Source organism: Salmo trutta, chromosome 18, assembly GCF_901001165.1.
Source record: "Salmo trutta chromosome 18, fSalTru1.1, whole genome shotgun sequence".
NCBI classification, from domain to species: domain Eukaryota; kingdom Metazoa; phylum Chordata; class Actinopteri; order Salmoniformes; family Salmonidae; genus Salmo; species Salmo trutta.
Genome location: NC_042974.1, coordinates 43683630 through 43697979, shown reverse-complemented (window position 1 = coordinate 43697979; position 14350 = coordinate 43683630). Strand labels below are relative to the sequence as shown.

Sequence of the window (14350 nt, the reverse complement as noted above, 5' to 3'; positions counted from 1 at the left end):
CAGGGAGAGAGAGAGGGAGGGAGGGAGGGAGGAAGAGAAACAAGCACAGCATGAGAAGTGAGTGATTCTATCTGATGCACTGTTCCAGCTTCGGCACTGCTCGGCCCTCCCTCCGGGCAGTTCAGCTGTGCTTCACTAGCTGAGAAGAGTCTGCCTGCTCTCTCTCTCTCTCTCTCTCTCTCTCTCTCTCTCTGTGTGTGTGAGTGCGTGTGCGCGTGCGTGCGTTCGCGCGCATATGTGCATTCGTTCGTGTGTGCGCGCGTGTATGTCGGGGAGACGTTGTTCGGTCGTCACTAGTTACCACAGCCACAAAGTCATAAACCCCGCCTATTTCTATATTTTATCTTCTTAGAATGTGATTTTAAACCTAACCATAACATTAACCAGCTGCTAACCTTATGCGTAATCTTAACCTGAAATTATGACCAAAAATATAATTTTAGTTTTTATGAATTTTTACGATCTAGGCCGGGCCTAGCTAATTTTGACTTTGTGGATGTGGTAACTAGTGTAAACCACATTGTTCCTTGACGTCACCGATCAGCCAAGCCTACTGCTGCAGCCGCTGCTGCTCACTGCTCGACTCTCAAACATGTCTTTGTTATTCTGTAGCTTCCATTGGAGACTGGAGACTCGCAAAATACGGAACCTGATACTTCCCGAATCACTGCATGGTGCTCTGGCTCTCTGTAGCCTACTGAGAGCGCATATGACATGTAAAAGATAGGATATCAACCATGTTGTTATTCAGAGATGATGATGAGGAGCTGTAAGAAAATAATAGCTTAATCATAACAACAATCATTTGTTTATGTTATTAATATGCCACTAGCCCAATTTATTATTTTAGCCTATTATTTCAATTAGGCTATGGTTATAATGAGTATTATTATGAATATTGTTAATAGTGTTTTATTATTATTATTATTACAAAGGCATAGGCTATTTGTAGTGATTTGTGTATTAGCAGCGTTATTAGCCTTCTATTCGTTATTATTATCATTTATATAATTAATATTAGTCCTAATATACATCTATTAAATTGTAAAAATGGTTTAAAAACGTTTTTTAGTGATATGATTTCAACAGCTTAGAAGTATTTCAATAATGTATTCAGATGGTTTAACATGCATCACCAAACACATCACCTCCACTAAAAATCGAAATTCAAACGCTGTCGGTGGTCGAATGATTGCAGTCCCGTCCGTTCAGAGGTTTACAGTCTCTCGTAGCCTTCTGTATGGTCGGTCTGTCACTCCTGGAGTATTCCTAAATCGCTCCCACCACCTGAATCTGGGACACATTTTGTCAGCAGCCCCGAAGCATGGCTCCCTCTGTGGTAACTGAACAGCCAGTGTAATTTGACACTTCAACTTGCTGTGGCTCTGTACGGTAGTTGATTCAGTCACTCATACACACCAACGGTACAGTGGGCGCTATTTTCTTGTATTTTAAAGTGAAAAAGAACGCAGTATACACGAGATTCGGGAAAACAAAGTGGATTTCTTCTTCTAGCCGAGGTTCCAAGCTAAAAGTAAGTTCCGTTCCTTGGTTGTTTCCGTATCGTAGGCTATTCTATCACACCTTGCCGTGGGTTGGTTGCACAGAGACAGGATTTGGTGTGTGGTCATTACTGGCTTGGATGGGTTCGCTTCTCGCTGCCCAGACTCAACCCCAGCGCTAACAATAGACTGACCTCCTAGAAGCCAGAGAATCAGAACAGAACTAGCCGTTATATCTAGCCTAAACTGGATAGCGGATTTTGCTATTGTGCCCGAGTCTGCCTAGGAATAAATCCGTCTAGCTAGATCTGGTCCGTGCATGCGTTTAGCCTACATTGAGCAATGTCCTATCCTCAAGTCACTTTAACATAGTGTGAGACGAGGTAGCCTAGCTAGCTACGAGATACGGAGGTGCATGCTCGCCTGTAGAGATATGATGGGTGCATGATTTCACATTGGTGTATGTGCATGTTTATGGGTTTGTAAAATAGGCTCCATATGCTCGAGAAGGCTGTTTGATTGTTGGGAAACAATTGACGTTAATCAGCTCGCTGAGCAGATGGGAATGTTCATCTTGGAATGTACGGGTATGTCAATAGTTCAGTAAGCAAAAAAAGGTTGGACTGAGTTGACTGCTTTCTAATAGCCTACCTGTTGTAATAATAGCATATCACAAAGACTTGCCGTTAGCTGTATTGGCATGTTCTTAAAGTGTTACAATGAAGGCCTATGTATCTCCCGCTCGCAATATGTATTCTAACTTCTTTGTAGCCTATCCGTGCCCCGCATAGGTTATTATGTCACAGTTAAAATAACCTTTCAATCTTGCATTATATTTGTTCTATCAGACATGCACAAATGTGCCATTTATTGTGGAAGGTTGATTCATTTCAACAACCTTCCCGACTGCGCTATTATACGGCCAAAAGTTCCGCTGAGAGACAAGAGTTGAGCTCTTCTGGTTGGGCCGCTGTGTGTGCAGCGGGCGGCGGAGTCTCTGGCGAGCCCTCCCTGATAAATTCCTCCGTCTGGATGTGAGGCCAGCCGGGGCAGCGGCGGGCGGGCCTCCCGGTGGGTGGGAGGGAGAAGAGGAGGGAGCAGCACTGGCTTCTCTTTCATTGCTCTCTCCACTCGGACCATGAGGGGGGAGAGAGAGAGAGAGAGAGAGAGCAGCCAAGTCACAGCGGAAAAAACCTGTAGACTGCACTGAACGAACGGGAGGAGAGGGAGGGAGAGAATACCCCTTTCCTCTCTCTTTAGTGAAGCTGGGGAGTCGGAGGAAACGCTAGTTGTAGCGGCTGCGTTAGTTCAGAGGGAAAGTATGGATGTGTGATTTCACTTCAGATGTCAAATCGAATTGTATTTGTCACATGTCTACACAACAGGTGTAGACCTTACCGTGAAATGCTTATTTATAAGCCCTTAACCAACAATACAGTTCAATAAATAGTTAAGAAAATATTTACTAAATAAAGTAAAGTAAATGTATAAAAGTGTAAAGGGGCATGGTTAAGTAATCAGATTGATCCCACTTCAGTGAAACTCATACTGCTACAGGGATATGGGCTATAATAGAATCACTGCACATGAACGGTATGCGTTTATGTTACGATATAGGTCATTTAATGTACAATAATCACAGTTGCAATATGAAAATATGTACCATGTCCTGAAGAAAACTGGAACGTTTTAGGTTTATAATTGATTAATAGATGCAGCGTGTAACAATGTGTTAATAACATACATTAGTTACAGATTACAGTTAACAACACTTATAAAGTGGAAGTAAAGCCTCACACCATACACACCCTATCTCACTGGTCAGTCAAGTTAACAGGTGAAAGTTGTATGAGAGAAGCTTTTCATCTGTCAGCAGTCATGAAGGAAAGCAGACGAGGAAAGAAAGCCAATCAATACAATTGGAACTCAGTGCTGTGTTTATGGGCTGTCTGTGCAGGTGAGTGGCTAAGTGGAGAAAACGAGACAATGAAAGGAAACAAGGAAATGAACCATATGCGCATTGGAACTAGGCATGTATGTGTATTATGATTCTGTTGCTCCTCACTCAGAAATCGGTAGTCTCACCCACAGCCTCAGTACTCAGGAAATGTATACTAGAGCTGGGGCGATAAACCCAAAATTATCGACACTGACCATGCCAATCAATTATCGCAAGCATTTTACTGATATCGTTCCTTACGATAAGTTGCCTATACTAGAGAAATGTGAAGTTCTAAATGAAATAAGTTTGCTAATATGGGTGATTGTTAATGGGACAGTTGATTGCTACAACCATCTAACCGGTAGTAGTAGGTTAAAGGTGCACAATAATGTTACAAACATATCTTTCTATTTATTGTTATTGCATCAATTCTGGCAATTTATCGCAAAATGGATTTTTGTCAATATGGTCCAGCTCTAATGTATATACTGCTGTTGCTCCTCGCACAGTCATTAATCTGTAGTACGTCCATGCTTCTTCCTCTTCTATCTATTCAAATTCCCCACCCACAGCCTCAGAGCCTAGAGCTGAGCTGAGAATGTAGAACCTGAGCTACACTATTCACTGCTGTGACAGCTTGACCTTTCACCTTACTGTTAGTATTCTATTGTGGAGTATTATGAAATTGTTGGCTGACGTTCAATCAGACTCACATGGATTCTCTGTCTGCTTGTGTCTTGCCGTTGGCCCATATACCACCCACTCCCCTCGCATCCGTCTGTCTGTCCCATAGCAGAAGACAACCTTTGTTTCTGTCTGTCAGATTCTCTCTGTGTTGTTGAACATATCATAGTTGTATTTAAAATGCTTCAATTTGCCTTTTGTATATTGTAGAAATGTACAACAGGGAAAATATCTCCAAGTAGAGAAATATGTTTTTTAAAAAATGCTTCCCCCACAGACCACATTGTCAGTCCTTCATATTAGGGAAATCTAAACTGCATGGAGGTTTATTTGGACATATTACTTCATATCTAAAGTGTTCCATTATAATTTGACTGCATCAGACTCACTCAGTGTTCACTCCATTTCATGTATTATCTCTCTCCGAAAGGTTATTGATTCATTTGACTGCATAATAGTCTCCTGGTCGTAATTCCATTTGATTTGAATTGTTTGTGCAGCATTAGCTGCAGTTCCGTATTTTCTGGAACTCGACTTGCTGTTGCAAAAAATATCAGCTGCTGCTCAGTCACTCCATGGCTCCGCTGCCGGTTGTACACAGAAGAGTTAGAATAAACCTAGTTATTTTTCTGTTGTAACAGTAATGTTAGGCTGTTGCAAACATAAGAACGACACAAACAGGTTGTCTAGCAATTTCAAGTTATTGTTTCTGGAAGGGTGTTACATGCAGCTATTTAGGCAAGCTAATAGCCTACACAGCATATCAAACAAGCAAGACACAGACAGGCAGTCAATAGCGTTTTTTTTTATGTCATTTTTTCATCATCATTGCAACATTGTCTAAACAGGAGGCAGACTGCTGGCTAAATGGGAGCATAACTATAAAGATTACATCCTCACACAAAACGCTAATTGTATTGCCCCCAATGCAATGTGTAGACTGTGTCTTGCTTGTGCTACGACAACATCCAGCACAACAGACAGAGAAGGTTGTAGCCATATATATCTCTGGAACGTTCTTTCAAATTGCAGCTGTCCAGTAATATGAGGTAGAGAGAGAGGCTACATCATATTGATCAAATTGGTTTGGTACTTGGCATTTTATTAGGATCCCCATTAGCTGTTGCAAAAGCAGCAGCTACTCTTCCTGGGGTCCAGAGGGTTCAGATGATTCACACACCTGTGAGTGCTGCCTGCCTGCTGCCTGCCTGCCTGCTGCCCTGTGAGGCCTATCTATCCATTTACCTCTGCCAATCAGCCTCAGACCAGTCTTCTAGGGGGAAGGTCAATCGGTACCACGCACTCGTTTCATAAGAGCCTTTACTACAGTAAGTCATTACAACAGCTAGTAGCTTCAGTCTCTAAAAGTGCCTTACCGTGAGAGAGGCAGAGTGAGCGAGAGAGAGAGTGGTAGATACAGAGAGGTAGAGAAACTGAATGTGTGTGTGAGTGAAGAGAGAAGCAGAAACAGAAATTAAATGTGAGTGAGCAGAGAGAGAGAGAGAGAGAGAGAGAGAGATGGGAAATAGAGAGCTCACTGGCCTTACCCTGTCACTGGCTTATGCATGTTTGATTTGACGTTCGTTGGTTCTTTGAGTAAGGAGTGCAGGGAAGGGATTGTTGCAATGGCCACGTCCTGTTCAGTTCCCTTCTGAAGTGACTGTGTCTGAACAGTGCTGGAGCAGGGCTCCTTGAATCAGAAATGACACCTGGCTAGGAGGCTACACAGAAACAATATGAGAGTTCAAGGAGAACAAGGACGAGGAGAACAACATTTTCCCTACGACCATCCGTCTGTCTGTCCATCCACCATGACTACCTGTTTCACTGCCTGACTGACTGGTTGACTGGCTGGCTGGCTGCCTGCACTCAAGATTTCTCACCATTGGAGGCAATTACCTTCACATTTTTACTGCTGAGGAAATCTTCACTCACTGGCAGTGAAGTGTGTATGATCAGAGAGAGGGAGAGAGGGATTGTGTGTGTCTTGTTAGTCTGAGCAATGTGCGTGTATATGTTTGTCTTGTAAATCCTGTACAAACCAGACAAATACATTGTCCTCATCTTCAGAAAGTGTTGTTTTCTTGTGAGTACAGTACAGTAGGGCTGTGTCCCACATGTACCCTTTTCCCCATATAATGCACTCTTTTTGTCCACTGCTTTGGTCAAAAGTAGTGCACTATATAGAGAATAGGGTGCCATTTGGGACGCAACCTAGCTCATTAGTCTCTTCTCTGTCTCCATGCTGGGTTGGTGAGTTCAGTGTGTCAGCTTTCCTTTCTGTGAGCTGTCAGGGTCATGTGGCTCTCATTTGATAATATAAACTGGGTGGTTTGAGCCCTGAATGCTGATTGGCTGACAGCCATGGTATATCAGACCGTATACCACGGGTATGACAAAACATTTATTTTTACTGCTCTAATGACATTGGTAACTAGTTTATAATAGCAATAAGGCACCTCGGGGGTTTGTGGTATATGACCAATATACCACGGCTAAATGCTGTAACCAGGCACTCCACGTTGCATTGTGCATAAGAACAGCCCTTAGCCGTGGTAAATTGGCTATATACCACACCTCCTCAAGCCTTATTGCCTAAATATAGCCTCCCTGATTGTATGTAAGTGTACTACAGCCTCTGCCAAGCCTCTGGACTCAAATGTATTAGTATAAGTGTGTGTGTGTGTGTGTGTGTGTGTGTGTGTGTGTGTGTGTGTGTGTGTGAGATGGAGAGTTATGATTTGTAGACTGTATGAAGGCGGTAGAATCACATCCAACATGCCCTCTAGGGACACATACTGTACTTGTTCTCTGACATAGACATTTGCATAGACATTTGTACACAGAGCGAATGTCAAATGTTAGAAGATATTAGGGTGTTGTGTAATAGAGAAAAGAAGACTTCCTGAATTACATTCATATTATTCTAAATTAATGTCACAGGAAGTCATCAATTACAAAATATGTCATACTAGCATTTGTGAATGACGGACCCTATTCAATTAAAACTGCTATGCATGCAGTATCCATATTTCCTGAGTACGGAATATTCAGGCAACAATAGGCGAGGCGAGTTCGTTACACTAATATACAGATGAGTTTCTGTTTTTGTTGCACACTGTAAACATTGTTTAGTTGTTTGCCCACATGTCCCAAGATCAAATTGGCATGCCACTGCAAAACCCACTTCCCAGGACAGCTCTGTCTCTCCCTGCCTGCCTGCCTTCTCACAACAACTCACCCAGCAGAGAGTGTGTCCTTTGGAGAGAGAGAGAGAGAGAGAGTGTGTGTGACTGTGACGTGTTTGTGCTCTCTGTGTGCATTAGTGTGTGTGTGACATCCTCCCCTCATTGTGACTCTGGCAGTGTGAGGCAGGCTGTTTCCCTGTGTGTGTGTGTGTGTGTGTGTGTGTGTGTGTGTGTGTGTGTGTGTGTGTGTGTGTGTGTGTGGCTGTTTCCCAGGGTTCTAAGCCCTGCCGGTCCTTTCATACCCCTGCTGCCTGGGCGGCTCAGATAAAGAGACATATTTAAAACCTCCTCCCTCGCTGTGGAGAGAGAGAGAGCGGGAGAAAGAGACAGAGGGAGAAAGAGAGAGAGTGGGAGAGCAAAAGAGAGAGCAGAGAGGGCAGGAGGAAAAGCGTATTTGTCTCATCCCATGACAGCTGTTGTGTACATGTCTAATTAAAATAGTTGAATCACTTCAGTGATTCAGTGAAATCATATCACTCAAAAATACTGTATATCTAAACTACAGAAATAAAACTATATTGAAAATGTATTTTTAATACTTAGTCTTTAATCAATTACCAGTTACCATATCTGCAATCAATCTCCCCGGTTTATCAGCAAATCGATGTGTTTCACCAGATACAGTATTATGTTCCTCTCTCCCATGCAGTAGTAGAATGGCTGTTGTTCCGAGAAGACAGAAGCCATTGTTGAACTGATCGTTTATCATTTCAGTAATGGGAGCAGACTAATCATGTGTGTGTGCGTGTGTGTATTCTGGAGACTAGCGAGGATCCACTGTGTGGTGCTTGCCAGGGCCCAGCCTCCAAAACAATGTTTGTCATTGTCTCCCCATGCCATCTGTTGAAAAACCACGGCACTCTCTCAAAATGATATAAAGATGCTAAAATCCCTGTTTCTCAGGAACATATGTGTTTAGAACCAAGAACAACAAAAGGCTATAGGAAGCAAGGCAGATGACTTCAAAGTTAGCAGAATTTGGAATTGTCAGGGCAGCGAGCTCTAGAGTCAGTCGGTTTGGGAACACTTTCTATGAAGTACAAACGTATAATCAGGGGCGCAATTTTTACTGGGGGCGGGGCGGACATGTCCCTCCCACATTCTGAAATTGCATTTTTGTTCCCCCCAGTTTTATCATTGGAATGTGATTATAAAACGAGGCAACGGTGTGCTTTAGGACCATGCGGACGCCTCCGAATGCCGGGTAGGCTGTTTGGAGTGTTTATCCGACTGGATTAAATAAAATAAAAAATAAAATGTCTTAAACCAAACCTGCATATAATACTTCATAACATCCTTTATAGTGCCTTATAATACACATAAAATGTAATGTTATTTCCCTAACAACTGTTAGGAGTTTCACCTTTCTGCTTCCTAATAGATAAGGAAAGGAAAAGCTGATCCCAGATCTGTGCATAGTGTGCTGGGTGGGATTGTAAAGAGCAGACACGGACAGGGATTAGGCCTAAGAATTAAGACTTGCCTGTCTGTGTACTGTACGCACACACCTCTCTGGATGTCATGTTGGAAGTACATGTCTTCCTGATATATCTTATCAATATAATTGTATATCATGAGAGGAGTGTGTCTCTGTGTGTGTATGCGACATGGTGGGGGGTGCCTTCCTGTCTTTATTTTCTCTGGAATTCCTTTGTTTTTGGAAGTCCGGAACGGAACAGGAGAAACTGAATCTGCGTGTTGCCTCGGGGCATGTTCTCCTTGAAAATACACACACAGCCGCAAATAGGTTCGTGTGGCTGCTGTTTTCAAAGCCACGAACAGCCGAGGTGCTTTTCTCCTCTCAGCATATAACAGTTCAGCTGGCAACAAAACAGATACTGCTACTTCTGCAAAAATATTTTCTAAGGATGCTATTAGCACTAGCTATGCTGCCTTTAGGCCGCTAGTTTACTAAAGGTTTAACCCTGGCACACTCATGTTGAAGCTGTCCTCAATACCTCAAAGTTAGACTTTGTCAATTAAAAGGTTAACTCTCAACCCCAATTTCAGCCTTTGCCCAAACCCTTCAAATAAAATAAAAAATGCATTCAGGTGACAAGTTGTAGGTGGGACATTTTCTCATAAATATTCATTTTGGGGGAGGGTAAATATAGTTGTACCTGATCCCAATACTTTCTTACTAAAGCATACTTACCAGAAGTCTATGGAAGTCTACGAGTGACTTAATTAAATCTTAAATTGTAATGGGCAAAAGATAAATCAATATCATGTTTGCAATATCATGTTTCCTTTTCCTAAATGGGTATGCATTTTTTGTGACAAAATTAAAATTCGAAGTAATATATAAAATGATAATGTTCATGAGGATGCATAATGCCTGCCAATTTGAAAAAGAAATAAAAAAACAGCATTTAATTTCCAGGAGTGCTGAGCGATTAACTGACATTTCAGTTATTTTTCATTTTATAACAACTAATTGACAGAGGTTGGTTCAATTATTTGAATTCCTTTTTGTTTGTTTTTATCTGTGAGCTCAATTTGCAGTTTCTGTAGAGATAAATCAGATCAAGTCTGAACTGTGCGATGTAGTACATTTACATTTTAGTCATTTAGCAGACACTCTTATCCAAAGCGACTTACAGTAGTGAATGCATACATTTCATACATTTTTTTCTCCGTACTGGTCCCCCGTGGGAATTGAACCCACAACCCTGGCGTTGCAAACACCATGCTCTACCAACTGAGCCACACGGGAGTTGTAGTTGCCAACAGGCCAATATTCTACATCGTTTAGCGCCGAGAACATGTTACGTTTTTACTACAATAACCATAATCCATTGCGCGCCCGCTTAAACTGTCCGTTGTGTGGTGAAAGACAGAAAGATTGAGAAAATAGAGAATGTGCGATACAGAGAGATAGAAAGCAGTTGCTTTACGAGCCTGAAAATACATGATCTAAGTGATAGTTGGTATTTAGCAGTCAGAAAGGTTTGCCGTGTTTACTTTGAAGAACTACTAAAATAGTGATTTTTGTCAGACAGCATGGGCAGAAGCTCTATATGAGACGATGACTTGGATTGAAATAATAAAGTCATCAAGTAAAACAAATATTTTATTAAAGTAAAGTAAAGTAATAATAAATTATGGTTAATAAGTGATAAGCGGTACCATTATGGGACTTGTATTAATTGTTTTATTCTGTGTTGTTACAGCATTCAAATTACATAATGCATAACACATTTAATATCTAAAACAATTATCAAAACCGAAAAACCTTGATTATTTTTTAATAATCTAATCGAATCCGAACCGACCTCAAAAAGCACTAATCGCTCAGCACTAATTTCCATGGTACTATCCAGTACAACACTGATACGTAAAAACATGTACATGGTTAAATGACAAATCATTTCTCATGTTTGCCATTTTCTGTCCTTGTTGTAACAGCATGAATTGTGACAAAAATAAAAAATAATTCTACTTTTCAATGTGGTTTAAGACATAATTCAAATGATTAATCAAATTTGATGAATCAATCACAATGCTTCATTTTGCTATATCGTTTCCTGATTTCTCCTTTGCGTTTTCATTTTCGATGTGTGTTAGACCTATCAATCAAACACGGTGGGCGGGGTTTTGGTAACGTGAGGCGGAAGAGGTTGCCTTGATCAGAGAGGAAGAGGTGAAGATGTACTATACACTGAATAACTCAGATAATATTTGCTATGCTTGCTAGGACAACAGGTGAGCAAGACGTTCGCGGGAGGAGACACAGGGAGACAGGTCGGGCATGGTGCTTGCAACAAGCTACTAGCAATGATGGCTAGTATATGTAGCTAGCTAGGTTAGATACGTTAGCTAGCTAGCTAGCTGGCTATGGTGAGAGGCAAGTCAACACTTTTTAAGAGATGAGTAAATGGACATCTACTAAAATCATTCTGGTCTAACATAAAATAATATATATATATGTATATATACACTACCGTTCAAAAGATCACTTAGAAATGTCTTTGTTTTTGAAAGAAAATCACATTTTTTGTCCAATAAAATAACATCAAATTGATCAGAAATACAGTGTAGACATTGTTAATATTGTAAATGACTATTGTAGTTGGAAACTACAGATTGTTTTATGGAATATCTACAAAGGCGTACAGAGGCCCATTATCAGCAACCACACTCCTGTGTTCCAATGACACATTGTTTTAGCTAATCCAAGTTGATCATTTTAAAAGGCTAATTTATCATTAGAAAACCATTTTGCAATTATGTTAGCACAGCTGAAAACTGTTGTGCTGATTAAAGAAGCAATAAAACTAGCCTTCTTTAGACTAGTTGAGTATCTGAAGCATCAGCATTTGTGGGTTTGATTATAGGCTCAAAATGGCCAGAAAAAAAGAACTTTCTTCTGAAACTAGTCAGTCTATTCTTTTTCTGAGAAATTATGCGAGAAATTGCCAAGAAACTGAAGTTCTCGTACAACACTGTGTACTATTCCCTTCACAGAACAGAGCAAACTGGCTCTAGCTAGAATAGAAAAAGGAGTGGGAGGCCCTGGTGCACAACTGAGTAAGAGGACAAGTACATTAGAGTGTCTGGTTTGAGAAACAGACGCCTCACAGGTCCTCAACTGGCAGCTTCATTAAATAGTACCTGCAAAACACAAGTCTCAACGTCAACAGTGAAGAGGCAACTCCAGGATGCTGGTCTTCTAGGCAGAGTTGCAAAGAAAAAGCCATATTGCAGACTGGTCAATAAAAAGAAAAGATTAAGATGTGCAAAAGAACAGACACTGGACAGAGGATGTGTTCCAGTGCACTAATGTGCGCTGAAACACATCAGTGCGCAGATATGGAGGTCCTGGACTGGCGTGGTTACACTTGGCCTGTATTTGTGAGGCCAGTTGTATGTACTGCCAAATTCTCTAAAATGACGTTGGAGGCGGCTTATGGTAGAAAAATTAACATTTAATTATCTGGCAACAGCTATGTTGGACATTGCTGCAGTTAGCATGCCAATTGAACACTCCCTCAACAATTGAGACTTCTGGGGCATTGTGTTGTGTGACCACATTTTAGAGTGGCCTTTTATTGTCCCCAGCACAATGTACACCTGTGTAATGATCATGCTGTTTAGTCAGCTTTTTGATATGCCACACCTGTCAGATGGATGGATTATCCTGGCAATAGAGAAAAGCTCACTAATAGGGAGTTAAATAAATTTGTGCACAAAATTTGAGAGAAATACACTTTTTGTTGTGTTTATATTTTTGTTCAGTATATACAGTGCCTTCGGAAAGTATTCAGACACCTTGACTTTTTCAAAATGTTGTTACGTTAAAGCCTTATTCTAAAATGTATTAAATAGTTTTTTTCCCCTCATCAATTCACACACAATACCCCATAAAGACATGGCAAAAACAGTTTAAAAAAAAAAATGTTTGCTAATTTATTAAACATAAAAAATCTGAAATATCACATTTACATAAGTATTCAGACCCTTTACTAAGTACTTTGTTGGAGCACCTTTGGCAGTGATTACAGCATCAAGCCTTCTTGGGTATAACGCTCCAAGCTTGGCACACCTGTATTTGGGGAGTTTCTCCCATTCTTCTCTGCAGATCCTCTCAAGCTCTGTCAGGTTGGATGGGGAGCGTGGCTGCACAGCTATTTTCAAGTCTCTCCAGAGATGTTCGATCGGGTTCAAGTCCGGGCTCTGGCTGAGCCACTCAAGGACATTCAGAGACTTGTCCCGAAGCCACTCCTGTGTTGTCTTGGCTGTGTGCTTAGGGTCGTTATCCTGTTGGAAGGTGAACCTTTGCCCCAGTCTGAGATCCTGAGCGCTCTGGAGCAGGTTTTCATCAAGGATCTCTCTGTACTTTGCTCTGTTCATCTTTGCCTCGATCCTGACTAGTCTCCCAGTCCCTGCCGCTGAAAAACATCCAAACAGCGTGATGCTGCCACCACCATGCTTCACCGTAGGGATGGTGCCAGGTTTCCTCCAGACGTGACGCTTGGCATTCAGGCCAAAGAGTTCAATCTTGGTTTCACCAGAGAATCTTGTTTCTCATGGTCCAAGTGGGCTGTCATGTGCCTTTTACTGAGGAGTGGCTTCTGTCTGGCCACTCTACCATAAAGGTCTGATTGTTGGAGTGCTGCAGAGATGGTTGTCCTTCTGAAAGATTCTCCCATCTCCACAGAGGAACTTTAGAGCTCTATCAGAGTGACCATCATGTTCTTGGTCACCTCCCTGACCAAGGCCCTTCTCCCCCGATTGCTCAGTTTGGCTGGGCGGCCAGCTCTAGGTTGAGTCCTGGCGGTTCCAAACTTCTTCCATTTAAGAGTGATGGAGGCCACTGTGTTCTTGGGGACCTTCAATGCTGCAGACATTTTTAGTCCCGTGTGGCTCAGTTGGTAGAGCATGGTGTTTGCAACGCCAGGGTTGTGGGTTCGTTTCCCACGGCGGACCAGTATGGAGAAAAAAAAGAAAAAAGAAACATATGAAATGTATGCATTCACTACTGTAAGTTGCTCTGGATAAGAGCGTCTGCTAAATGACTAAAATGTAAATGTAGTACCCTACCCCAGATCTGTGCCTTGACATAATCCTGTCTCGGAGCTCTGCAGAAAATTAATTTGACCTCATGGCTTGGTTTTTGCTCTGACATGCACTGTGGGACCTTATATAGACAGGTGTGTGCCTTTCCAAATCATGTCCAATCAATTGAATTTACCACAGGTGGACTCCAATCAAGTTGTAGAAACATCTCAAGGATGATTAATGGAAACAGGATGCACCTGAGATCAGTTTCGAGTCCCATAGCAAAGTGTCTGAATACTATGTTTATGTTTTTTAATTTTAATACATTAGAAACATTTTCTAAAAACCTATTTTCTCTTTGTCATTATGGGGTATTGTGCGCAGATTGCTGAGAATTTGTATTTATTTAATCAATTTTAGAATAATGCTGTAACGTAGCAAAATGTGGAAAAAGTCAAGGGGTCTAAATACTT

At 41.5% G+C, this 14350-nt stretch overlaps 1 protein-coding gene across 4 annotated transcripts in view; it reads left to right on the top strand.

Annotated features, from left to right (window-relative positions):
* Positions 1 to 1256: 1256 nt before the first annotated feature.
* LOC115153340 (zinc finger MIZ domain-containing protein 1) overlaps positions 1257 to 14350 on the top strand; it is a 196875-nt gene continuing 183781 nt past the window's right edge. For 2 of the 4 annotated variants that reach the window (XM_029698685.1, XM_029698683.1), the window contains exon 1: positions 1257 to 1534. The gene's annotated coding sequence lies outside the window, so the exon portion shown is untranslated. The remainder of the gene's footprint in view (positions 1535 to 14350) is intronic. The other 2 variants (XM_029698686.1, XM_029698684.1) reach the window with 1 other exon arrangement.